The sequence below is a fragment of the Taudactylus pleione genome, unplaced genomic scaffold (assembly GCF_031769625.1).
Source record: "Taudactylus pleione unplaced genomic scaffold, aTauple2 ptg000347l, whole genome shotgun sequence".
Taxonomy (NCBI): Eukaryota; Metazoa; Chordata; class Amphibia; order Anura; family Myobatrachidae; genus Taudactylus; species Taudactylus pleione.
This window is the reverse complement of record NW_028284748.1, coordinates 1064480-1090492: the sequence shown is the minus strand read 5'-3', so window position 1 is coordinate 1090492 and position 26013 is coordinate 1064480. Positions and strand designations below refer to the sequence as shown.

Here is a 26013-nt window from a genome sequence, read left to right as displayed (position 1 = left end):
TAAGATGGAGAGGGACAGTTTGTACTTACCTATAAAACAAAGAAATAGGTCCAGAAAACTTCCTCCACGGGCTGTCTCCTCTGCTCCTAGATGCTTTCTTCTCTCTCCTGGATCCTGGAATGCTGCTCTCTCGCTCCCTCTCTTTGCTGAACTTGTTCATCAGAAGGTGCCTTTGCCAGTAGGAAAAGCCAAATAGATCTGGGGGCTGCACACTCTCTCCACACTGCAGTCAGATCAAAATGGTGGGTTAAAAATAAAGAGATTGGCACTTTAGCTAATAATACATTAAGGATGTAATAATAAAAATGAAAATGAATGGATGAGAAGTGGATGTCTAAAAAGACAATATACACATTTATTGTAAACAATTAATACATATGAAAAAAATTTAATGATAAAACCTCTATTAGGAGCATGAAAGGTGAGTCACATACACTGTTCAACTCTATGGAGATCCTTAAGGAAAAATGATAATGTCCAGGTGGAATGTCAATATGAGAATTAAGTATAGGTTCAGGTACAGCGGATAGTTACCAGATGGAAATCCTTTGGGATGGCAGTCCAATTAGCAGATCACTGCTCCAGCCCTCTTACCTGAAGGGGACTGCCGCTGCTGCTAGTCTGGCCGTGGCCGGCCGAGTCCCGGAGCCTGCGCAATGAATCTGGCAGGCACCAGGACCAATGCATGAGCGGTGGTGGCGTGCATACACATAACACCAGCTTCTGGGGACTGCATTGGTTGCAGCCCCGTGAAGCCCTGTAGGGCTGCCCGAAAGGCAGAGCAGTGGCATTCACTGGAAGCCACTCTCTGCTAATCACAGCCTGGACTGGCAGTGCCAGGGGAGGAGACGCCACCACCTGGGGCTATCTGTCCTTTGTGTGACTGGCAGGTGGCACTTCCAAATGGAAGCCAGCTTCAGTCTCAGTGAGGCAAGTGCAGTCATGTACTGTAAGTGACTCACTGATATAGCGGATTTTACTTGGTGTGGGGCTGCAGCCCCTAGGTAAAATTTGCCATTGGTCAACAGATATAATGTGGCTTCACCATTGATTACATTAGAACTCCCTGGAACTCCCAGACAAACTATGTAATCTTACCAATGATAAAATCGTTAGATCGTTAATGATATATCGTTTGCTTACCAAAACACCTGGTGACCATCTTAAAGATTCCTGCAAAATTTAAATAGTGGGCTGTACTATAGAGGGTATATAAAGCAGGCACCATTTTAGCTCTGTGCAGCTCTGCTCTGTGACTAGTGAGGCTTGGTGCATACCTGCTGAATGCTGTACATTGCTTTACTGCTCTGCTTTGCATGGCTTAAAAGAGTGTCTATTCTGCATTTTTTCTGTGATGGATCCTTTTCGCTGTAGAGTTATGGTAGCATGTGCTGTGGCTGTGGTGGTAGCTGACAAGGAGGAGATCATGCTGGACAAAGGAGTGACTGCTGCAGAGGGAGTCTCTCTCTCACATGCCACTGCTTATGGAGATTTGGGAGAACAATCCGGATGACTACTGCAACTTCCTGTGCATGGATGACACCACCTTCCAGGAGTTGCTGCGTCTGGTGACTCCATACATCCAGTGGCAAAATACCAAGTTGCGGAGGGCCATTTCTGCTGAGAGGTTGATTGCTACCCTGAGGATCCTGTCTACAGGCAGGGCTGCCATCAAAAATTGCGGGGCCCGGAACTGACGAAATAGACAGGGCCCCTGGGCTCCCCCTCTCCTTTCCCCCACTACATCTTGTGAGTCATGACTTACCTTATCGCCTTGAAGAATGCTCCTTCCTTATGGCTTCGTCTCCTCCCCGATCTGGCTGGCACTGCTCCTCACGTGCTGCGGCTCCTCTGACCTCTTCCTTCCAGTGGCATGTTCTGAAATCACGTGCGCCGACTCCAAAGGAAGAAAAAAAATATTTTATCGAACAAGGGCAGGGTCAAACATAAGATTTTCTGGGGGGTTCTAATATATATATATATATATATATATATATATATATATATATATATTATAAGGGCAAGGTCGTGCCCTTATATTGAGGACGAATTGAAAAAAAACCCAGAATTCTCCCATAAAGAATTCCTGAGGAGGGGGGGAGGGGGGCGTGGTGTTTAAGGAGCTACACCTCAAGAGCTATTGGAGTTACCAAGCTGAAATTTGGCATGGGCGGGTAAAACTCTCGCATGGTGCTGCATGCCAAATTTCAGGGCCAAAAAGTAAAACATGAGGATTTCGGAGTAATCTAAAGTTCCAACTGTCAGTTTTTTCTGACACTCTTAGTTAGGACCACTTTTCTGCTGTAGTCTATGGGGAATTTTTGGGAAGGTATAAGTCAGGGTACAGGGCGAATTTAGACTTGGGGTTTGTTCCAGTGTAGGTGCTTTTGGGGTCCAAGTAATTGAGAAAGTTACATTTTTTAAACTATTAGCCCACAAATATCCCATTATAGAGATAGGAAATGTTAACTTGCTGAGAAATGTCAGTTGGTGGCCTCCTGCAGAGGGTGTACAGTGACTTCACTTGGGTGCATAAACATGGCTGCCTTTTAGCCCGCATACCGTTTTTATTAGGTGAACTGGAGGGGAATTACATACATTTTTGTGATACAGTGGGGCAGGGGGGTGTTTTTGTGTTGGTGTGGGCACATTATCACAGTAATAAACCCTGGCACCGCTGACATTAATGAGTTTAATCCTCTGGTTCGAGCGGTGCCAGAGGAGTCTGATATAGCATGTGATCATGATGTCACTAATTTATTCAGAGTAGGAAAGTAAGTCAGCAGAAAATTCAAAAATGCTTTATTATAAGGGCATGGTCATGCCCTTATATTAAGGCTGAATCAAATAAATGGAATTCTCTCATAGGGAATTCTTGAGATGGGGCATGGTGTTTGAGGGGCTATATCTCAAAAGCTATTGGACGTACTGAGATGAAATTTGGCATGGATGGGTATATCTGAGGTTTGTTTTGTTAGGTATCTATTGTTCCAGGGTGGGGTCTTTTGTGGTTCAGGTAATTGAGAAAGTTACAGTTTTTTAACAACTGGCCTATATATGCCCCTTTTTAAAGATAATGAAGTTCAACTTGCTGCGCGTGCTCAGTAGATGGCCACCTGCAAGGGGTGTACAGTGGCTTCACTTGGTTGAACAGGGCTGCCTTTTAGCCCGCATCCCATTTGTATTAGTGTACAGTGTATATTTCTTATTCATGCTACATAAGGGGTCCACAGGGATTACCATGGGGTGTAGTTGGTTGGAGTGAGCCGTGCACCAAACAGTTAAAGCTTTAGCTCCCAGGATGCACCGGCCCTCCTCCATATATACCCCGGCCCCATCCACAGGCAGACAGTTTTTTCGTTTGGTGCTGGCAGAAGCAGTAGCTCCTTTGAGAACAGTGGAGCTGTGTTAGACAGCCCCAAGCTTTTATTTTATGTTTTAAAGTTTTTACTTTGTTTCTGAGCAAGTTGTGCTGAGCATCCTAATGGGCACCTGCGTGACTGCTCCTACTACCCCCGCTGGTGATTGGTCCAGTGATTACGGTGGGCACCAGCGGAGCTTGGCTAGCGCTTCCCTGGGAGACCCTGGACTGCAGCCGGATAACGGGGATGTCAGGTAAGGTGATTCCCCGCTTGTGGGGAATCGCGTTATTATGCAGTCTTTACCTCCAGCTGTGGAGACCAGCTGGAGGCCAATGTTGTGGGGGCGACTGGTGCGTCTGCTCCCCCACTACAACACCAGGGCAGTAAAATCTTTGTTAAGCCAGTAGACCAGTGTTGGCTAACCTTGACACTTCAGCTGTTATGGAACTACATAACCCAGCATGCACTGCTACAGTTTTGCTATTAGGGCATGCTGGGATATATAGTTCCACAACAGCTGGAGTGTCAAGGTTAGCCAACACTGCAGTAGACCCTCCTCCCTAATGAGATGCTCAGGTGCCTTTAATAAGGGCTTTTCTGAAGCTGTAGGTCTCAGGAGATCGGGTCCTGTCTCCCTGTATACCTCTCCCTGGAGCCAGGTTATACAGCACTCAAATAGTACCAGCCTAATGTTGCTTGAGTAGTTGATTCAGTGCCCATTGAAAGTATATGTACAGTATATTTGTATTTATATGCATTGTATGTGACTAGTGCTAGCCCTGCTGTGGTGATATACTGCCTTTAATTTTCTCTCAGTTATATCTATCCCTGCTGCTCTTTCTTAACCCATCACTACCAGGTGTGTAGGGGTTCATTTGTACTTCACATTTACTTGTATTTGTGAAGGATGTCACATTGAATTGTTAGCTATGCACTGTATTGTGTGCTGCTTACTGGTATTACTATGTCTTCCAAAGGCAAGGGTATACAGGAGGCTGTGGTCCCTGTGCTGGTTCCATGCATAACCTGTTCAGCAGCCATGTCCTCTCTGGATATTGTGCAGGATGGTTAGTGTGCTAATTGTCATGTGTCTCCTCTCCAAATTTACCAGTACTGGTGCAGGAGCCACCTTGGGTGTCCTTTGCACAGATTATGACGAGGTTAGTGGATCACTTATCAGCTCCCATGCTTCCTCCCACTGTGAGGTACCCACAGCAGTTACAGCCTGCTAGGTTCGTACCCCTATGCATCCTTCCTGGATGGATACTTATGCCCACCCAGTTCAGGATTATCAGGATTCTGGGCTGAATTACCTGATAGACCCTTATCCAGTGGTAGCTGTGTCAGTTTTCAGCTGACTTGCTCAACCAATGGACAGCTACCTGGGTGTATAAACAGGACTCCAGGTAAACAGGTAATTGGCTGATCAACTTCGTTATTCCCAGATGGTTGCTGTTTGCTTTGTTCCAGGCTTCACATGCAATCTTCCAGAGATTCTTCACAGTGGTATTTCCAGTATATGCTCTGTGCATCTGCTTTGTACTGAGTCCTGTGTATTATTTACAAAGTGCCTTTGCCAGTATATTATTTACAAAGTGCCATATCCTTGTGCAGCAGTGTGGCAGAACATCTTGCATGTGTGTGCTGATTCAAGTGCCTCTGCCAGTGTATTATCTACAAGGTGCTATATCCTTGTGTAGCAGTGTGACTGAACACCTTTCTCCTGTTTGCTATCTATAAGAGCCTTGTACAGCAGTGCTGCAGTACACCTTGCCTGTGTGTGCTAATTCATATGCCTTTGCCTGTATGAGTTATATCTTTGTGCATCAGTGTTCAGACCTCACGTCATCCAAACTGGTGCAATCACCACTCTCCTTCAGTGACTGCAGCATATCCCCACTTCCCTCCACTGCTAGCTGCACAACCTACTCCTCAGTGGATTCTCGCCCTCTGGTCTGCCACAGCACCTCTTCAGGAAACATCTCTATTGTGCTTCTCTGTACTAGCGGTACAGAGATTATATTTTCAGTTGGCCAAAGCGGTGTGTCTTTCTCTATTCCCACTCGCATCTGATCCCTGACCTGGGGACCACGACCTGCTTGCTGGGTGCAGCTGAAACCCATAACCCGCTTGGAGGGGTCACTGGTGAACACCTCCCAGCAGGTTAGACTCTGTACCTAGGTCAGGTCTTGCCAACATCCGATGCTTGTGGACGAGGAGACTGGACATCCAGACCTCTTGCTCCTGACTCCTTCATTGACCCGGGACCACAATTTCCAGCCCCTCTGTAGGGGACTTCAGGATGCTAAACGTGACAAGGATATGGCACATATGTCTACTGCCTTTCAGCAAGATATGTTACAGGCAGACAGACCATTAGTTCTCCAAAATGTAACATGCATAGTATCAGTAAGTACAAACATTTATTATTCTCCAAGGTTATTATTGGGAGTCTTAGGAAGGGAGTCATGGGAGACAGGCATGCATAAAAGTTTAGAATACATATTCTATTCATAAGCTATCTTAGTTAGACCACATTTGCTGAATTCAAGGTCTTCTGAAACACAAAGACTAGCAAAAATCATTCTCTATAATATTCTGCAATTCAAAGCTTATGAATAACTTTCAGGCACAGATCATCCATCTTGTTACAAAATGGAGTCTTATGTGGATAGCGTAATATCAGATTTATCATGCGATTAAATCAATCTTGAATATAGAGGATGAGGAACCCACTCCTAAGCCTAAAGCCCCAGTGTTTAAATGACAAAAGGTGGTTAAGGCTGAGGGCCTGATTCAGAGCTGCTCGTAAGCGGCCGCTCGTTCGTTCCGACTGATGTTCGCACAACTGCGCATGCGTACGGATTTTAATACGCATGCGCGAACCAGTCAGTGCGCCCGAAAATCGTGTGCTCGCTAAATAGCGAATGCCTGCTATTTTGAGTGACAGAATGAGGCGTATGTGGGTGGTAACAGGGGAAGGTGCTTGAAAACGGGGAGTGGAGATCAGAACGCAGGCGTGCCTAAAGGTCAAAACGGGCGTTTTAAGGGTAATTACTAAAGCAGCGTCATCGACCACGTCACTTGGTTGTTTTATACTTAGAACTGCTCGCATGATTGTGGTAGGAAAAACCAACCACAAGCATAGTGAGCAGTTCATACGCCGTCCGATGTACTCGATTAATCTAATATATAGCAGACATGACGTATGATGCGAGCGGCCAGGGGGGCGTTTTTTTCAAAATTACGTTCGCATGTTTTGTTCGCTCGTTCAGACATAGAGGCGTGAACAGACCGCAAAGAGCGAACGGTTAATTTAAATAGCCAGCCCCTTTTTCTGGATGAGCGAGCGCAAATAGCGTCCGGCTCTGAATCAGGCCCTGAATTCCCTCAATCAGAAAGCTCGCTCAGCTTATGGGGGAAGCATGGAATATTCCTAACAAACGGTTCCAGATTCCAGGAAGACTGGTGTCTTGTTACCCTCGCCCACCTAGTGAGTGTACTAAATGGAAAGTCCCTCCTATGGTGGATTCTCATGTGGCATGTTTAGTTAAGAGCTCTACGTTGCCTGTACCATCCGCATCCTCCCTTAAGGATGCTACAGATAGAAAACTAGAGACTTGTCTTAAGTCTGTTTACTTGTTCCCTGGCACTATTACTAGGACGGCTATAGCCACAGCCTGGATAGCTAAGGCTATTGAAGGATGGATGAATGCACTGGAAGACAGCATGTCATCAGATGCTACCAGGGAGCAACTGGCCTACATCTCCCATATTTGGAAGTGGCCTCTTATTTGGAAGAAGCTGCGTTGGATACTGAACTGTATTGGATATATTAGGAGGTGTGGATGACAGGACATGTGTATATATTACATACAAGGCCCCCTGTAGCAGTGCCCCTTATGCAGGGCCCCCTGTAGCAGTGCCCCTTATGCAGGGCCCCCTGTAGCAGTGCCCCTTATGCAGGCCCCCCTGTAGCAGTGCCCCTTATGCAGGCCCCCCTGTAGCAGTGCCCCTTATGCAGGCCCCCCTGTAGCAGTGCCCCTTATGCAGGGCCCCCCCTGTAGCAGTGCCCCTTATGCAGGGCCCCCCCTGTAGCAGTGCCCCTTATGCAGGGCCCCCCCTGTAGCAGTGCCCCTTATGCAGGGCCCCCCCTGTAGCAGTGCCCCTTATGCAGGGCCCCCCCTGTAGCAGTGCCCCTTATGCAGGCCCCCCTGTAGCAGTGCCCCTTATGCAGGCCCCCCTGTAGCAGTGCCCCTTATGCAGGCCCCCCTGTAGCAGTGCCCCTTATGCAGGCCCCCCTGTAGCAGTGCCCCTTATGCAGGCCCCCCTGTAGCAGTGTCCCTTATCCAATGCCCCCTGTAGCAGTGGCGCTTTTGCAATGCCCCTGTTGTAGTGCCCCTTATGCAATGCCCCCTGTTGTAGTGCCCCTTATGCAATGCCCCCTGTAGCAGTGCCCCTCATGCAATACCCCCTGTAGCAGTGCCCCTCATGCAATACCCCCTGTAGCAGTGCCCCTCATGCAATACCCCCTGTAGCAGTGCCCCTCATGCAATACCCCCTGTAGCAGTGCCCCTCATGCAGTGCCCCCTGTAGTAGTGCCCCTCATGCAGTGCCCCCTGTAGTAGTGCCCATTATGCAGTGCTCCCTGTAGTTTTGCCCATATGCTGTGCCCCGTAGTTGTGCCCATGTGCCGTGCCCCCTGTAGTTGTGCCCCTTAAAGTAGTGCTCCCCCCAGTACTTACCTGATCCCAGTAATTACCTGACTCCACGTGGTCATCGTCCGGGCTGTTGCTCCCACTGCCTTGCTGACTGAATCTAACTTGATCCAGCTGGCGCTGCCAAGCAGGCTCCTCAGGTCGCAGGTGATGTCATGACATCACCCGTGCACTGCATCACTTGGATTGCTGGCCTCTGAAGCAATCGGAGGCTATCTCCCCGTACTAATCCGGCTCTTATTTACACACTATGCCTGCTGCAACATTAGCATATTATCACATGGCCGCTGTGTACAAAGGTGCAGCGGCTGTGTGATTAGAGTACATCTCTGAATCAGGCCCATTGTCTGGTAATATTATATCATATCATAAAAAATAAACACACAGGGTGGTGCCGGTGTCCTGGGATGGGGGTGCAAGCACTCATCCACCGTACATAACTCAGGGAGAGAGAGGGCTGACTGCTGCTGCAGCAGCCTCTCTCTCTAGTCCAGCACACAGCGTGACAGCAACGTGTCAGTCCCCTCTCTCCCTGCCCGAAGTAAAGTACCGGCAGTGGGGGTTTGGGCTGCAGGACAGGGGCCCTTGCCAGGCCCCTCCAACATGCCCGGGTAAATAGTACCAGCTCTCCTCTCGGCACCCCTGCTGACCCCCTTCCCCATGTGTTCTTATGACCCCTTCCCCAAGTGTTCCTCTGACTCCCCTCCTCATGTGTACCTATGATCCCCCTCCCCATTTGTGCCCTTGAGCATTCCTGTCCATGTATCCTGCTGGTCCCTTCCTCATCTCTTCTTATGCCACCAACCCCAACTCTGCCTTTGCCCCCTGCACAAGGTTGGTGGTTCCGATCGGAACTAGCATGGCCGAACGGAGACAAGACTGCATAACTGAACATAGAGATCACAGGTAAGTACAATATTCTTTGAATCACTTTTTCTTACTTAAGGGTCTATTTAGTAAACGTAATCGCATTTCTTCAGCCAGGGGCTTATTAAGAGAGGAGGGGGCCCGTGTTCTCTCCCCATTCGGGGCCCACTCCTCTCTCCCCGGCTGTCGTTAGCGAACTGACAGCAGCGGTAAACTCCGGGCACTACAGTGTTCCCAGAGTCCACTGCGCATGCGCAGATCACCGGGTAAATGGTGCGGCAGCCAATTCACCTGTGATTTCCTACTGCATATGCACAAAACGCCGGGAAAATGGCCGTAGCGTTTTCTGTAGCGCTACTCCATGGGACATCTGAGAGGTAAGTAAGTGGGCCGCACACCCTGCACCCATTATAAATACGCCCCTGCCTCCAGCATATTACCTGGATAAAGCAATATTTAAGTGCAGTGAAAAGTCCAGAGAAATCACTGATTTCTCTGACTTTTCAGTTGTCACTGTAACTATTACAGCACCATAGGGTGCAATGTGGGCTGCCACCTGGTGATATTCCTCTTGATGGCTAAATGCATACTTTCCCCTTGCTTCAGAGGTGTGAGAGTCTATAATAATTTATAGTGTTTATTTAAAACATACTGTATGATTTATCAGAAAAAGCCATTTTCCTTTACACAAATATCATGAGATCAAGCCAGCATTATACTGAACGAGCATGTTACAAGACAGCAGCAGCTGAAGGATGCCAGAATAGGATACCAAGTCTGGACACTGTGAAAAAAAAGACATACTGAAGATGCATTGATACGTCCTATGTACTTGTGAAATCAATCATATGTATTCTTTACTGTCAAACCATTTTTGGCAAATGTTTGAGACAGCAGTTTTCTGAACTTATAAAAGACAGCTCAAAGGGGATGTGCCTCTGAGAGCTGAGTGGATTCATCACAGTGTGTGTGGAGTTTTCATCATCTCCCCAGCTGGATGGAAGGAAAATTAAGAACAGGAGTAGTGTTTTGCGTACCGTGATCCAGGGGTAGGAAGCCTCATCACCCTAACATTTTGTGGGGGCAAACATCCGGGATCCCCAACTGCCTGTCTATACTGACAGATGTCCACTTGAAAATTTGGAACTGCAGAAGCAAACCCCGGGTGAGTATTGAAAAACAAATGCACATTTGCGCTTTTCAATGCTCTCTTCTGCGCTTCCTAATTAGTATTGTGGGGTTCAGTATGGATGGGCTAATCGGGGATCTATGAATATATTGTATGCCAAGCCTGCTCTTTTAAAGTATAAGTTGTCTTGAAGTGAGTGAAAGGAGTATGATTGTATGTGTGCTAACTGTGAGATGTATATAAAGGAACCAGATCTTTAAATAATCAACCAAAGACTGCACCTCTCACCTGCTATTAGAGGCTTGTCCTGTCGTTTGAGACGTGTGATCCCTGGGTTGAGACATTCACTGATCTCCTTGCTCTCATAGTAGCTGTAATAAGTGACACCTAGTGCCTAAACATGGTAAAAGTGTTTAGGAGTGCAGAGAAAGCTGCCCATTGATTCGGGATAGGGTCCTTCACGTTTCCTCATTGGTACCCCTAGGGGCGCCTGGGGCTGAAGGGATGTACATGTTATTCATCTGTGTAGCATGCCAGAAGGATTAGAACAGTGGGTCATAATCTGAGGGAGTGTTGTAGTGACATTGGGAATAATGTATTGTCTTTTTAAGTACAGGGATAACAGGTCTCCAGAGTCTGATATATGAACCACATATCACTAAAGTTTGAGGGGTGTACTTGTGTAGTGGTATTACAGAAAACCAGATCATTTATAAGTCCTGATCTAATAGCTGTAATAAATCAGAAGATCCCTGTGGTATATATTTGTCTCATTGGGTGTTAACATATTTGGCTACCAGGATAGATAAGGACTGGGCTGGACTAATAAATTAGCTACCCAGTAATTTGTGCATGGATAGTTCAGTAGTAGCCTGTCTAATTATTAGGGGGTTGCCAGCTGATAGGTATTTGAAGCTGATAAGACAGGTATTGTTGTATGGTTACCCAGTAGGAACGCAGAATAAGTAGCGACTGTTCTTTTGAATAAAATAAAGATTCTTCAGGGGATTCAGGAAAGACTAGGAGCTTAATAAACCCACAATGGGGGCTCAGGGCAGTAAAGGCATGGTAAAAGAATTACCATGTGCTCCTGTGGATCTAGTCGAATCCAGGGAGGGGAAAAGTGCACTTAAAGATATTCAAAAGATACTACAGAAAGCAGGGATGCCCAGTGTGGGTTCCCTGGTTCCTGTAAGATGGGAAACCTTTGCAAAAGAAAACAAGGCTTGGATAGAGTGTAAGAAAGTAGGCAAGCAAGTACAGGCTTGGTTAAAGGTAGCCAAAGAAATACATAAAGAACAGGAGGTAACACAAGACACTGAGTTTATGGAAGATTGTGGTCCAAATATTGTGAGGCCTGTCCCAGTGATCCCTTTTGTAAATCAACAGGCATCACCAACAGCCCCTGATTTAAGCCCAAAGTACCCAAGTTTGGCTCCATTTACCACACCAGTAAGGGATGGCAGGAAATGCCCAGGATGTGGTAAATGTGTACCTAATGCTAACACTAATTGTCCATTTTGTGGGGATCAAGTGCCCTGGCCAGGGGAACCCTGTGATCAACAAGGCTTAACCAGATCACCTCATTATCCATCACCTCCACACTTAGCAGTTACACCAACAGCTCCTCCACTGCCTTATGCAGGAGGAAATTTCAGCCCCATTCCCATACAAGGGTGGGCAGGTACCTTAATGCCTTGGATGTTTAATAAAAACAGACACAGGACATGGGTGTGCAAGAAGCAAGCCACAGGCAATAATGATGAACCTTGCGGCTGTGAACACTGTGGGGGTGAACAGATGTATTTTCAGAAAGGGACAGGTCCATCCCCATACCAAAACACATCTGTAGAGGCTTATTCTGTAACTACAAATGAGGTGTTTGAACCAAATCCCCAGAATGCAGCAGTTATGATAAGAGTGAGAACCCAAAATCAGTATAGACCCTGGACAGCAGCAGAGATGAATGATATTGTAAATAAAGCCCCAGACACCAGAAAGAATCCAATGGCCCGCCACAGATATGTGGAGAGATTAGTAGCTACTTGGGCAGATTTGGAGGAAATATGTAGGATGACAGTGGGAGCAGGCAGCCTGACAGAAATACTAGCTCTGCCAATAGGTGAAGCAGGAGTAGTGGGAGTCCCAGGTGCAGAAAAACTCGAGTCAGGGACACTTTGTTACTAGGTTAAGGAGGTGGTGTGAGCAGCAACAGAAGCGTATGCCTGCTGTGCCTGAAGGCAGGCAGAGAATGGGACAGTCAGTAAAAGATTATTATGATCAAACACACCAGTCACACTTAGATAAGGGATTCCAAGATAATAATCCTACCCATGAGTGGTTGCTTAGAACTGCTTTTTTGGGAGGCTTACTTGAAAATTTGAGGGTTGAACTATACCAAAAGAGACCAGAAGCAGGTACTATGACACTTCCAGCTGTACTGGATGTATTAAGAGCTATAGAAGATCAGGAAGAAAAAAAGTAAGAGAGAGAGGTCAGATTCCAAGAGTGACAGTTCATTTGATGCAGGATGGTCCCTATAATGAACCAAAGCCTAGACAGACCAGAGATAATAGGAAAGTATCACCTGAAGAAGCAAAAAGGAGAGGGTTATGTTTCTTCTGTCATAAAGCAGGTCACATGAAAAGGGATTGTCAGAAATATAAGGAATGGGCAGAGAAAGGGGAGCAATTTGGAGTAAGGGTTCAAACAGTGCACAGCCCATAGGAAATAGGCTGTCCAGTGTCAGGTCCCCCACAATCCATTATTAATACCTCAGGTCCCAAGGGAATAATACAATTGACACTACCTGGGGGGGAACAATTGACTGTATAATAGACACTGGCGCAAGCCGTACCGTTTTAAGGGCAGAAGATGTTCCTAAGAAATATGTAACAAATCAGACAATTCCTGGAACAGGACTAACAGGACATACTGTATCCTTACATGTTAGTAAGCCCATAAAAGTTGCAGTGGGGTCAGCAGAAATTAAAGTCCCTGTAGAATTCCTGACCTCCACATCCTGTCCAGTTAAATTGTTAGGAGCAGATATCCTTAATGAATTACAAGCTACCATTGAGTACAGGGATGGTAATGTAATACTGAAAGGAAGCACAGGGCAGGATCTTCAATGTCAGCTAGCAGCAGCAATATATTTGCTGCAACACCAGACACAGATAGAAGTAATGATCCCTGACTGGCTTTCAGGAGTTCCTGAAAAATTATGGTCTAAGGGTAAAACAGATGTGGGATTACTGGATGTACAACCGGTTACACTAACCTTAAAACCATGTGTAGTGCCAGTAAAGATTAAACAATACCCACTGACCAGAGATCAGGAAAAGGCCATACAGCAGCAGATTGCTGCATATCAGAAAACAGGGGTTATAAGAGAATGCAGGTCCCCATGGAGCATCCCTTTATTTCCAGTGAAAAAGAAGGTGGGGGTAGATGGTAAACAGGAATACCGGATGGTGCATGATCTAAGAGAGGTAAATAAACGGTTGGTGGTGGACGTACCTATAGTGCCTAACCCACACACCTTGCTAAACCAAATACCAGCAACAGCAACTCATTTCACAGTAATAGACTTAGCTAATGCATTTTTTTCTGTACCTCTTACATCAGAGTGTCAGCTCTACTTTTACAAGTATGGGTAAACAGTATTGCTGGACAAGATTACCCCAAGAAGGGGCAACCTCTCCATCTGCATTTACAGAGGCTATGTCCATCATACTGCAAGGGTGGAGACCACAGTTTGAGACCACCCAGTTGTTGCAGTACGTGGATGTTTTGCTCCTATGTGCAGATACAGAGGGACAGTGTCAAAGTGAAACCAAATCATTACTTATTTTTCTGTGTGAACAAAATTGCAGAGTGTCAAAAGAAAAATTGCAAACGGCTCAAACACAGGTTACCTTTTTAGGACATTGTATTTCTCAAGGTACAAGACATTTGACACAAGATAGGATATCAGCTATACAGAAAGTGCCAGAGCCCACTACCACCAGGCAACTCAGAGCATTTCTAGGACTAACAGGGTATTGCAGGGAATGGATTGCCAACGCATCCCTCATAATGCAGCCCCTCTATGATGCGTTGACAGATACAAAAGACAAAACAGAAATGTTAACATCAGAACAGAAGAAAGCTTTTATGTAGATAAAAACTGCAGTTACCCAAGCACCAGCACTAGGATTACCAAGATATGACAGGCCTTTTATGTTATTCTGTCATGAAACACAAGGACATGCTCAAGGGGTATTAGTGCAGGAACATGGTGGTAAACAAAGGCCCCTGGCATATTATTCATTGCAGCTTGATAGTGTAATCAAAGGAGCACCCTCTTGTATAAAGGCAGTAGCAGCTGCAGCTATGCTTAAAGACAAGGCTCCCCACTCAGTAACAGAAATACTTAACCAGGACAGAACTAAGCATCTTTCTGCAGCCAGGTTAACCAAGTATGAGGTAGCCCTACTAAGCCCTACCAATGTGACAATTAAGAGGTGCACAGTGTTGAATCCTGCTACATTGCTTCCAACACAGGATTCAAAAGAGGGGAATAGTTAGGGAGGCATACATACACCTGTTGATAACATATCAGGTAATGGCAATAAGGAACACAACAGTGAGGATGATGAGGGGGATAATGTACTGCAAATACAGTCACATAAAAATATAAATCAAAATTTTTCTGACCATGATTGTCTTGAACTTATGAAAATGGAAATGAAGGAACTAGAGAATGTAACAGATGTTCCCTTATCTAATCCAGACTGGGAATTGTTTGTAGATGGCTTTAGATATTATCATGAAGGGTCCCCAAGAACAGGGTATGCAGTCACCACCTTAGATGAGGTATTGATTCAGCAACCACTTCCACCTTCCTGCTCAGCACAGGAAACAGAGTTGAGGGCACTCACTGAGGCATGTATAATGGCTGAAAATCAGACAGCAAACATTTACACTGACTCCAGGTATGCCTGGGGTGTGGCCCATGATTTTGGACCTATTTGGAAGAGTAGGGATTTTATGGGCTCGGCTGGTAAAACCATTAAGCATGCTGAGCTCATTAGATCATTGTTAGATCGAGTAGCCATTTTAAAAGTGCAAGCACACACCAAGGAGAAAACAGCTGAGGCCAAGGGGAATGCTAAATCAGATGCTGCGGCTAAGCAAGCTGCCCTGTAACCTATCCCAGCCCTCTATGGTATAGAAACAGACACAAAGAAAGACCCTTTGGACATACAGGCTTTACACCAGTTTCAAGAACAAGCCACAGAAGGCGAAAAGAGAGGCTGGGTAAAAGAGGGAGCCACCTGTGTTAATATGCATTGGGCTAAAGCCACCAGGTGGTGCTTCCCCAGGGCTTTATATCCCCTGATGACCCAGCTGGCCCACAGTCTAGTGCATAATTCAAAGGAGGCCATGGTAAACACGGTCCTCCAGCACTGGATAGCACCAGGCTTTAATGCAGCAGCTACAGCGTACGTAGCATCATGTCAGGTGTGTGGGAAACACAATCCAGGACAGACAGTAAAAGTACCACAGAAACATACACCAAAGCCATTATACCCGTATCAGAGACTGCAGATAGACTATATTCAGTTGCCTAGGGAGGGGACATATGAGTAGGCCCTCGTTTGTACAGACCTCTTCTCTAATTGGCCAGAGGCCTGGCCAGTTGCTAAAGCCACTGCAAAAACAACAGCTAAGAAATTATAGTTTCTGGTATACCATATCTGCAAATTACTTCACTTATTAGAGTCTGATAGAGGGTCACACTTTACAGGAGAAATTATGCAGCATATCATGAAGGATATGGGCATTGAACAAGCCTTTCACACCCCTTATAGGCCTCAGGCCAGTGGGCATGTAGAGAGACTAAATGGTACCCTCAAACTAAACATACAAAAGATGATGGCACAGACAGGCAAGACATGGGTGGACTGTCTGCCCATAGCTTTATATTCAGTAAGAACCACCACCAGTAAGAAACATAAGTTGTCACCTTATGAGATATTATTCTTAGGACCTCCTAAGACAGGGTGTTATTTCCCCCAACAGTTGCAGCACAATCATGCAGATTTAACAGACTATGTAGCTACTCTTTGTAGTCAAGTGAATAACATCCATTCTTTAGATTTCTCCTCCCTTCCAGACCCAGAAGCAGTACCTGGTGTACATTAATTGGAACCGGGCGCTTGGGTATACACTAAGAGACACGTCAGAAAGTCTCTGGAGCCAAGATTTGATGGTCCATATCAGGTCCAGTTGACTACACCAAGTTCTGTGAAAATTGGAGGAAAGAGCACGTGGATACACGCCTCACATTGCAAGAAGATGACGGTCAAGATTGAACCACCATCATGAATCCTTTTTGTGTGATAATGTTGGCTATACTTAGTCTAAGGGTATTGCACACACACCAGGGGACAACAGGAGGACAAATAGAGTACTCTAGGGTAGTCTATGGTAACCAAACTTACCAGTTACACAGATTTAATGTAACCTCGTCAGGAGGTTCGATATATGTAAAAAGTTTGGGACAATATAATATAAGGCATCTCTATTGGGCACCAAGGGAGCATGATAATATTACTATCATAAGTGGAATAAAAATTAAGTGTTGTACTGATAAGTTTATGGGCTATAAAGGATTTAAGAAAACGTGGGCACAGGGTATTCAATGTGTCAATAGTACGGACCCTGGTATACCCATAGGAAGCCCAACAACTATAGAAAGAGGTGTAGTGCTAGTTTGCACTAATACCACGCAATTACCAAATAATTCAGTAATAATGACAAGGATGTATGTCCTAAATAGCAAGCCCACTATAAGGAATGACTCACTAGTTAAAGTTCCCTCCACTTGTGTAAATGTGGGTACCCAAAGACAAACCACTATATTAAGATTTAATATCTCTTTCCCCCAGATCCAAAATGCTATAGCATACAAAAGAGAGAATGGTATGATACATTGCTAGGAGCATCAGGTACAGGTATAGGGTTACTTAATAGTATAGATATAGAAACTTTAGCCAGCAAAATGAATAATGCAGGAGAAGATATGAGAAGATTAGTTACAATGCAAGCTACATGGATGCCTACAGTATTTACCCCATTACAGGCCAGTATATCTTGGCATAATGAATATTTACAGGTGTTCAATAGCACATTGTTTAACACTCTTTACCTGTCAACAAATGTTTCTGAACTGTTTCATTGGACTGAATGTTCCCTCAGAACCATGCATCAAAATATGCAAAAGGGTAAAGCACAAACACAGTTAATGACAGGTAACGAACAAGTATACAGAAGGATGTTTAATATATCTTCTTTGTTATGGATACAAGTTCAAGGAAAGAAGATGTTGTGTACTGACAACTTTTGCACGGGTGAAGTTCATGTGTATAATGTCACACAGAAACAGGTTATATGTAAGTACTTCATCTTACCAGTCCCCTTATGGACAACTACTGGAGGGACTCAGTTGTGGACTCCCCAGATGAGAGGTACACACATAGACACCAGTAATAGGACACATGACTTATCCCTATGTACTGATACTGATGATGGATTAGTATGTCCTCAGCAAACACAGCTATATGAGCCTTGTAAGTTAGAACACCCAACCAGTGTATGCAACTGGGAATTGCATGATAAAGAGGTGGATATGTTTATAGAGGTAGAGCCTTAGGTTTTTTGCCTAGTCACATATGATATGAATACAACTTCCCTCTATAATTTACCAAATCCTTTTTCTGGATGCTTATTTAACGTTACACACCTCAGGTGGAAGAACACTACTTATGTGTTCTATGCGAAGAGACAAGAAGATGTACAGTTTGAATTTCAGGTGACTGAGATACCTTCCCATAACCTTACAGTTAATCTCCAAAGTATTATTAATGCCATTAATAATACAGAAAAACTTGCTCACCACTTACAGAAAGTAAACTATTCTGCCCATCATGCACAAATGCAGACAATTGTAGAAGCAGAGAAATTGGTGGAAGTAGCCACACAATTAAAAGATAATTTACAGCACCATTGGTGGGATGTGTTCACAGGTAACTCACCTTCAGTCAAAAGGATGTTTAGTGGTCTCATTCATCCAGTAATCGTTATAATCATTGTATTAATTTTGCTAATTTTGTGGAATTGCTATCTATCTTATAATTTTAGGAAAATGGTAAAAAAAGCATCTGCACTGGTAGGGACTCTCTTTGTCACACATAAGAAAAGTGCCTCCGAGTGGGAAAAGTGTTCAGCGTGTGAATTACATTGATCACACCTGAGAAGAAATGTGTTTTCTGTAGTACTGATGTTGGAAGAAACCCCTCTTTCTAGGGAAAGATGCGCTGGGATTCTTGGTATTCTAGTGATGAATGATGCTTGCATCTACTTGCATACGGTGCCTATGGAAGTAATATAGTTACTATGAAAGCCATGACTCCAGTAAGGGAAAGATAGTATGTTTTAATAAAAAGAGGGGATTGTGAGTCTCTATAATAATTTATAGTGTTTATTTAAAACATACTGTATGATTTATCAGAAAAAGCCATTTTCCTTTACACAAATATCATGAGATCAAGCCAGCATTATACTGAACGAGCATGTTATAAGACAGCAGCACCTGAAGGATCCCAGAATAGGATACCAAGTCTGGACACTGTGAAAAAAAAGACATACTGAAGATGCATTGATACGTCCTATGTACTTGTGAAATCAATCATATGTATTCTTTACTGTCAAACCATTTTTGCCAAATGTTTGAGACAGCAGTTTTCTGAACTTATAAAAGACAGCTCAAAGCCTCTGTGAGCTGAGTGGATTCATCACAGTGTGTGTTGAGTTTTCATCATCTCCCCAGCCGGCTGGAAGGAAAATTAAGAACAGGAGCAGTGTTTTGCATACCGTGATCCAGGGGTAGGAAGCCTCATCACCCTAACAGAGGCTCCTCTGACAAAGAACTGGTGCATGCGTACTCAAAGACCAGTTACACACTTGCCGTTTTTGGACGGCCGGGGAAGAACCTGCGGTAGTCAGCTGGGTTTTTTCAGGCACTCAGTGCCTTTCACAAGCAGCGGCTTTGAGACGCTTTTAATGTGTGTGTGTTTTTTTTTTTTTACTATTTATTGGGCGTGTGCAGCAGCAGCTGCTGCACATGCCCAGCCGGCACAAGCCAGTGTGTGTGAAAGGAAACATTGTTTCCTTTACACCACTGGCGTGCAGGGACGGGACGGACATAACACAGCAGCCGTCCTGCACAATGGATATTCCAGGCTCTAACATGGCAACCGCGCCATGCCCGTGCCGTGTGAAAGAAGACACCTGCTTTCAGCCACCACTATTTTTCACAAAAGGCAAAAAAACGGGCGGCTTTTTGTCACCTGGTGAAAAGTGTGAAATAGGCCAGAGAAGTTTGTCTATCATATCTAGTAGTAAGTGCTCGCTGGTGCTTTTCCACATCTGCTGCCCCGGCAGCTAATTTCATATAAGCATGGATAAATCATATTTGTGAGAAGATTTTTATGTATGCCGAGGTGTAGGTTTTACTAAATAGACCACTTATTATTTTTCTCACTTCAAAGGCTTACTGGCAACGATAACAGTGCTATCGGCAGCAATAACCAGTGAATGCCTTTGTATGAGGAAGCCTCGCAAGAATCAATACCTGAAAATAAAATATTTACCCATGGAATGAACCATATTTGTGTAATCATTAAAGATCTAAAAATGTTTTATCTTATTGAAATATTTTTCATCTATTTTGCTACATTAGCCTTCTAATTTCCATATATATTTTTTTTTATTTATTTATTTTTTTCTACTGTATAAAAGCGAAAATTTGTCCTTCTGTCTTTCTATACAAATCCACAGTTTACAAGCCAAGATCGTGAAATTTTACATGCGAGCCTATTAAAACATGGCCAAGGCAACTAAAAATTTTTTAAATTGAAATTAATTACTGTTAATTTTTAATTGATTAAAAACCACAATTTTTGCTGTACGCTCATTGTGGGGCCTCACGGCATATGGGTAGGGCCTCGGAGCAAGCAATTTGTGTTGTCATGTTTTGTCATGTTCTTAATTTTTATTATCGAAGACAGCTTTAGCAGGCTTTGCCAGCATTCTCAGCTCTCTGACTATACCAAATTACACAACAACATTGACTTCTTTCTTCGAACTGTGTCAAAATGATGACTTTGCAAGGACCCTGCTGTACTGTGAGCTGACAAAATATTACACATGGAATGCTTCTCCCAAAGATTGTCTGTGCAGAAAACAGGGAGTCGCTGTAGATGGTCCTCCTGGTATCAGAGCAACAGAAGCTCTTGGCCGTGTTTACACTGTACATCCGACAAATTTTAAATGCTTCTATCGCCGAAGATTGCTTTACACCGTTACAAGTCCTACTTCCTTCAAAGACCTTAGGACTGTTGATGGGGAAGTTTGTCACACTTTTCGTGAGGCCTGCCTAAGGAGAGGTTCGTTGGAGGATGTAGTGTAAACAAACATTCTTAAAATCCCGGGCAACGCCGGGTACTCCAGCTAGTGTGTGTGTATATATGTATGTGTTATATATATATATATATATATATATGTGTGTAATATGGGCACAAAGTGTATGTCAGTACTGTGGAGTGGATGTGGCGCCAGGGCACTGGTCTCTGGATGCCAGGGCTCCACGCTGTGCACCTATGCATACAGGTTTTTGCTAAAAGAGAAAAAAGCACTTTTAAGCTATATATTTGAAACTGCATAGCCAATCACATTCTCTAATTCTTTGAATACATGGCATACAGTATATGGGGCAGGTAGAGAAGTCTGATGGCATATAAGGAGGGAAGGCAGTGTGGCTGCTTGTGCCAGCTGATATCTCGCGAGACACAATAAGCAGGGAGACTGAAAGTACAGGGAGTTATTTACATAGAAGTCAAAATTGTATCCAGTAGTCAGTAAAAAAAAAAAGCATTGCGGAAAGCTGCATTTCAAGGCATTGAGGGCCTTGTCAAAAGTTTGCTATGGGGGCCACAAAGTTCTAGCTACGCCCCTGAATCCACAGTTTGCAAACCCGCCAGAAAACCCAAAACCAACACTTAGGAAATATACCCCAAGGTTCCTAATGCTGCACAAACACACTGTAATGTTGCAGATTCTGTCAGGTAATTGTCCCAATATGTATCACACAGTTGGCCATATTACATTTGGAGCGAAAAGCCGTTATCGGTGAATATTTTTTGCAGATGACGTCATTATCACTGTTTTCACTTTTCCCTGTATTCAATTTCAAAGACTTTTCGCAGTTTTCACTATAGAATAGGTGGCGGAAAAAAGTGCAGATTTGGGGTTTTGGTGTTCAAACTAAAAAAATTACCCTGCACCCCTTGGACTGTCCCCTAAAGGTATTCTGTGTAAAAAAAAAATGTAAGTTCCACAGGACACCACAAAAAATCTACTTTCATTTTCGGGGCAAAAAAAAAAAGCTGGGGGGCAAACTTTTAAACTAGCGAAATAGACTGTGGGGGGGGTCCTCAAGTATGTCCCAGGAGGTGTTTTGATTGCGGTTGGTTGCGGCAGGTGGATTTTTAAAAGTTCAGGGCTTAAAAATATGCTTGCACCCATGTTCATGTACCCCAAGACTAGTTATTTTTCCCAAAAAATTTAGCTAAATGCTATTCTTCACCACTTTGTTAAAGATGCATAAAAGACCGTTTAAAGACCCCAAATACCTTTAGCAGGGCTATTCGGGAGTACTCATAGCGATCCCCCATGTCAGTGCATCTTTTGAGGAGTGACAGGCTGATTTCCCCAATAATGACAGGACTTTTTGCTAATTACCTTTTTGCCGAGTCCTGTTTTCGCCTATTTGAAATTGAGTACGGGGATACGCAGGCACGCACCCGATACTTTTTTGGCCAGAAAAGCTCAGATGACGGCGAAAAGTCCGGCAATGGACTTTTCGCCTCAAATTAAATATGGCCCAGTGAGTATGACCAAAGTCCAGATGCCTCAATAATCGACAGGGTTGTTATCCGATATGTTTGCAGATCCAGTTAGAACATGACAGCAAAGACGGAATCGGTATGGAATCCCGGCTGCCGCATGGCCGGCAGTTCGATTCCCGGCAGCGGCAGCCGACAGATCAGCAGAGCCCGGCAGCGGAAGCCCGACAGCACTGGAAATCCTGATCGTCCCTAAGGTAAGTATAAACTAACCTAACCCCCTAACCCTCCTTAGGGCTGCCTAACTCTAACCTCCCCCCAAGTGCCTAACCCTAACCCCCCCTTCCCCTAAACCTAAGTCCCCTGGGGGGGTGTCTAACCCTAACCCCCCCTTCCCCTAGCCTAACCCTAACCCTCCCAGGGGGGTGCCTAACCCTAAGTCCCCCCCGGGTGCCCTAAACCTAAGCCTCCACCCCTTGGGCCGTCCGCTCACGGCGCCCTGCATCACTTCGAACGGGATGCCGGGCGCCGGTCTCCCGGCGTCGGGTAAATGACAGGCGTCTAGATATAGACGCCGGTCATTTATCCCATGCCGGGATGAAGCAGCCGGGAAGCCGGCTGTTGGTATTAAGGCAGCTGGTTTCTCGAATGCATACCGCAAAGACAGACACTAATCATGCTGGAAGTGATTCCACCTAATGAGCAGGTCTTGGCAAATATAGTCACCATCATATGTGTGTTCTGGTGTTAACGGCTTTAGTAAGCCTCTATTGTAATGATTACAAAATATCCACCCTAAGACAACATAAACACATACAGTAAATACACACAAATACTTTTATGTAAGAATTTCATATATGAAGTTGAAGCATTTCCTGGGCAGAAATAATGTTTATTGAAAAACACAAACAGCAGAATAAGATTGCACATTTCAGTAATTGTGGATTGAGTTGAGGGTCCCATCTTTTATACCAGAGGTTATATGGTTATCAGCCACCTTTTGGACAACTCCCTGCCCAAATAATGCCTGTGTCCCTCTTTAGCTATCCTGTTTCATGGAAATCTCTAGGAGAGCTTTAAAAGAGTGAAAGTATTATTTGTGGAGGAAGTAATATGTTGATAGCAACTGTACGACTGTATCTTAAGCTCACTGATAAGAAATGCATTGCTTCTTGATTCCCTGACAGTGACACCTATACAGTATGCTAATAATACTAACATATATTTATGTCATTAAAGGTACAGATTGATATCTCAGAGCAGGGTGCCCAACCTGATGACTAAATTATATCAGTGGCACTATATACGGCAAGGGGGTAATTCAAAAATGGAATATAAATGTATAATAATTTTGTACAAGTCACCTGGGGGAAAATGATGTGTATCCCGTACTTGCCTACTTTTGAAAAAGCATTTCAGGAAGATTGTGAAAGCAGCACCTGTGAGCGTGGCGTTAAAGTGGGCGTGTACTGATAAATCTGTCATAAAATTGAGTTACATCCAAATGTAAACGAGCCCCAAAAAACACACTGATACTTTTCAGGGCTTGCTCATGTATTGTTGTTTATTTTTATTTATTACCAGTTATTTATATAGCGCACACATATTCCGCAGCGCTTTACAGAGAATATCTTACCATTCACATCAGTCCCTGCCCCAGTGGAGCTTACACTCTATGATCCCTATCACATGCTCACATACACTAGGGTTAATTTGTACTGGGAGCCAGTTAACCTACCTGTATATTTTTGGAGTGTGGAAGGAAACCCACGCAAGCACAGGGAGAATATACAAACTCCGCACAGGTAGGGCCGTGGTGGGAATCAAACCCATGACCTCAGTGCTGTGAGGCAGTAATGCTAACCATTACACCGTCTGTGCTGCCTGTATTGTGTTTTAGAAGGGGTTCCATATAAGTGGCCAAGAGGAACCTTATATGAAAATGCATGTAGCCATAAGGATCATTGTGCCTTATAACCAATACAGGGAAATGGCACTGATTATACCATTTGAATGTATATATATCTGATTTATTTTTTTCCCTCGTGTATAACAGCTACATAATGGAAAATCAGGGAGATTGCTAGACACTTCAGGGATTCCGGGAGATTGCTGCTATTTCAGGGAGTCTCCATGACAATCGGGAGAGTTGGTAAGTATGGTCTACCCGGTTAACTTTAAAGACTATTGTGAAGGGGTCATGATGGGGTTTACAGATAGGGGAGTCTATAATGCCTGAAACAATGCATCAATGGCTGTTTCTGCATGCATTACACATATATTTTATTATCTGGGCTGTTTAGCAAAAGTCTAGCACAGGAGACATAAAAGAGGTTCCTGCGCTAAATTAACTAATACAGAATACTGCAGTCCTCATTCTCAATGGGGACTGTGGTCTGCATGAATTAACCAAGCATCAAAAAGCTTCATGGTCTTTGCTTGGCTATGGTGAGCACATTGCTCCAGAGTTACCTTCTCATCCCTCTCCCTCCTGTAACTAATTTTATGCTGCTCATGCGCAGTAACTATGTAGGGTCAGAATCTGGAAGTAAAGTGATAGCGAAGGTTATTCGCGGGGACAAACTTGTATCAGAGCCACTGTCCAGGAATGAGTTTTTTGATAACTTACTCTGGTAAATTGTGTCTTATTGCTATGTGGTGTGTTTAAAACAGACCCCAAAATCTGAAGCTATTCAGTCAACAGTTCCTTGTGTCATGTTGTATCACTGACTATTTGCAGCATTTACAATATGTTTTACAGTTACTGACAGGTGATAGAAGTATAAATCAAAATATATGTTCCTTTTGGGTCATGTGTGTGACAGTTTCTATATGTTTAATTCAAGCATACTATGAATTTAAATGTCAATACCAGTGATTCAATAGATTATTGCTGTTACTCTTGTGATCAATGTGTTAATACTGATCAAGTCAGAGTAACTTTGTTTAGGAAGTTACCAGCTATGGTTACATCACTCAGGCTTCATTGGCAATTCCACAATGTAATTGTAAGTTTTATGTTTCCTTTTACTTCTCATATCTTATATGTTATTGTATCTTCTCTGGAAAAAAAAAAAATTTCTGTAATTATACTTTATGTATTTGAAATAGTGCTATTGCGCCAAAATATTAAAATGATTACAAATTGAATAAAAAAAACAACTGTTTACGGTCTAATGAAGCATCTTACAAAGCTGACTTAAGTAAGGAAATCAGCATAAGCAAAAGAGATACAGTATGTTTACAAATTGATCCTTTCTATAAACTACTGATAATACAATAAAGTGTGACAAAAATACTGAAAAGGTTGTCAAGGGGAGATATATATGCCCCAGATTTTTAGCTTCTGTCTGGGAGACAGAAGCTGATCAGCAGCCTTGATTGCCAGGCTTACTGTGAGAGGCTGATAAAGGGTGTGTCAGTCTTTGTAGTCACTGTATTACTGCCTGGGGAGTGGATGAGAGGTTTGGAGAGTTATACTGTGATTACTGAGTGTAAGTGCTATGCTAAAGACTTCTGTTTTGTGAGAGACATTAGATCCCTCCACCCTGAGAGAGGCAATCATTTTGTTCAGTTAGAGCTGGCCAGATTTGCTTTTATGTTTTGTTCATTTTTGTGCAGGTAATAAAACTAGCTTCGGATACTTGTATCAAGGCCCTTCTACTTGACTGCAGCATGACAAGTGAAACAGTTTACCCCAGGATATGGCACCCTTACCCTGATCTTGCATCACATGGTGGAAAATGTAAGCATTGCACCTAAATTACAGCCAAAAAAAACGAATGAGAAAAAATTTTAAACTGACAGACACCCAATTTTTTGCTGTTGGAAAAGACTTATGTTGTGAAATTTCCTGTGGTGACATTGTCAGATACTTAGGAAGCCAGACCCTGCTTCCCACCTACACTACGAGATACCATGTAAGACATAGTCAAGCTGCTTCTACAGACTACAGCGACTCAGCAGAAAGCTACCAGGGTGTAGCA

The 26013-nt window shown here is 44.0% G+C and overlaps 1 long non-coding RNA gene across 1 annotated transcript; it reads left to right on the top strand.

The window, feature by feature from the left end:
• The first annotated feature begins 3546 nt into the window (after window positions 1–3546).
• On the top strand, window positions 3547–25668 carry LOC148508744 (uncharacterized). Its single transcript, XR_015869550.1, has 3 exons — window positions 3547–3615; window positions 24084–24179; window positions 25649–25668. It is a non-coding gene; the product is annotated as an uncharacterized LOC148508744 (long non-coding RNA).
• The last annotated feature ends 345 nt before the right edge of the window (window positions 25669–26013 follow it).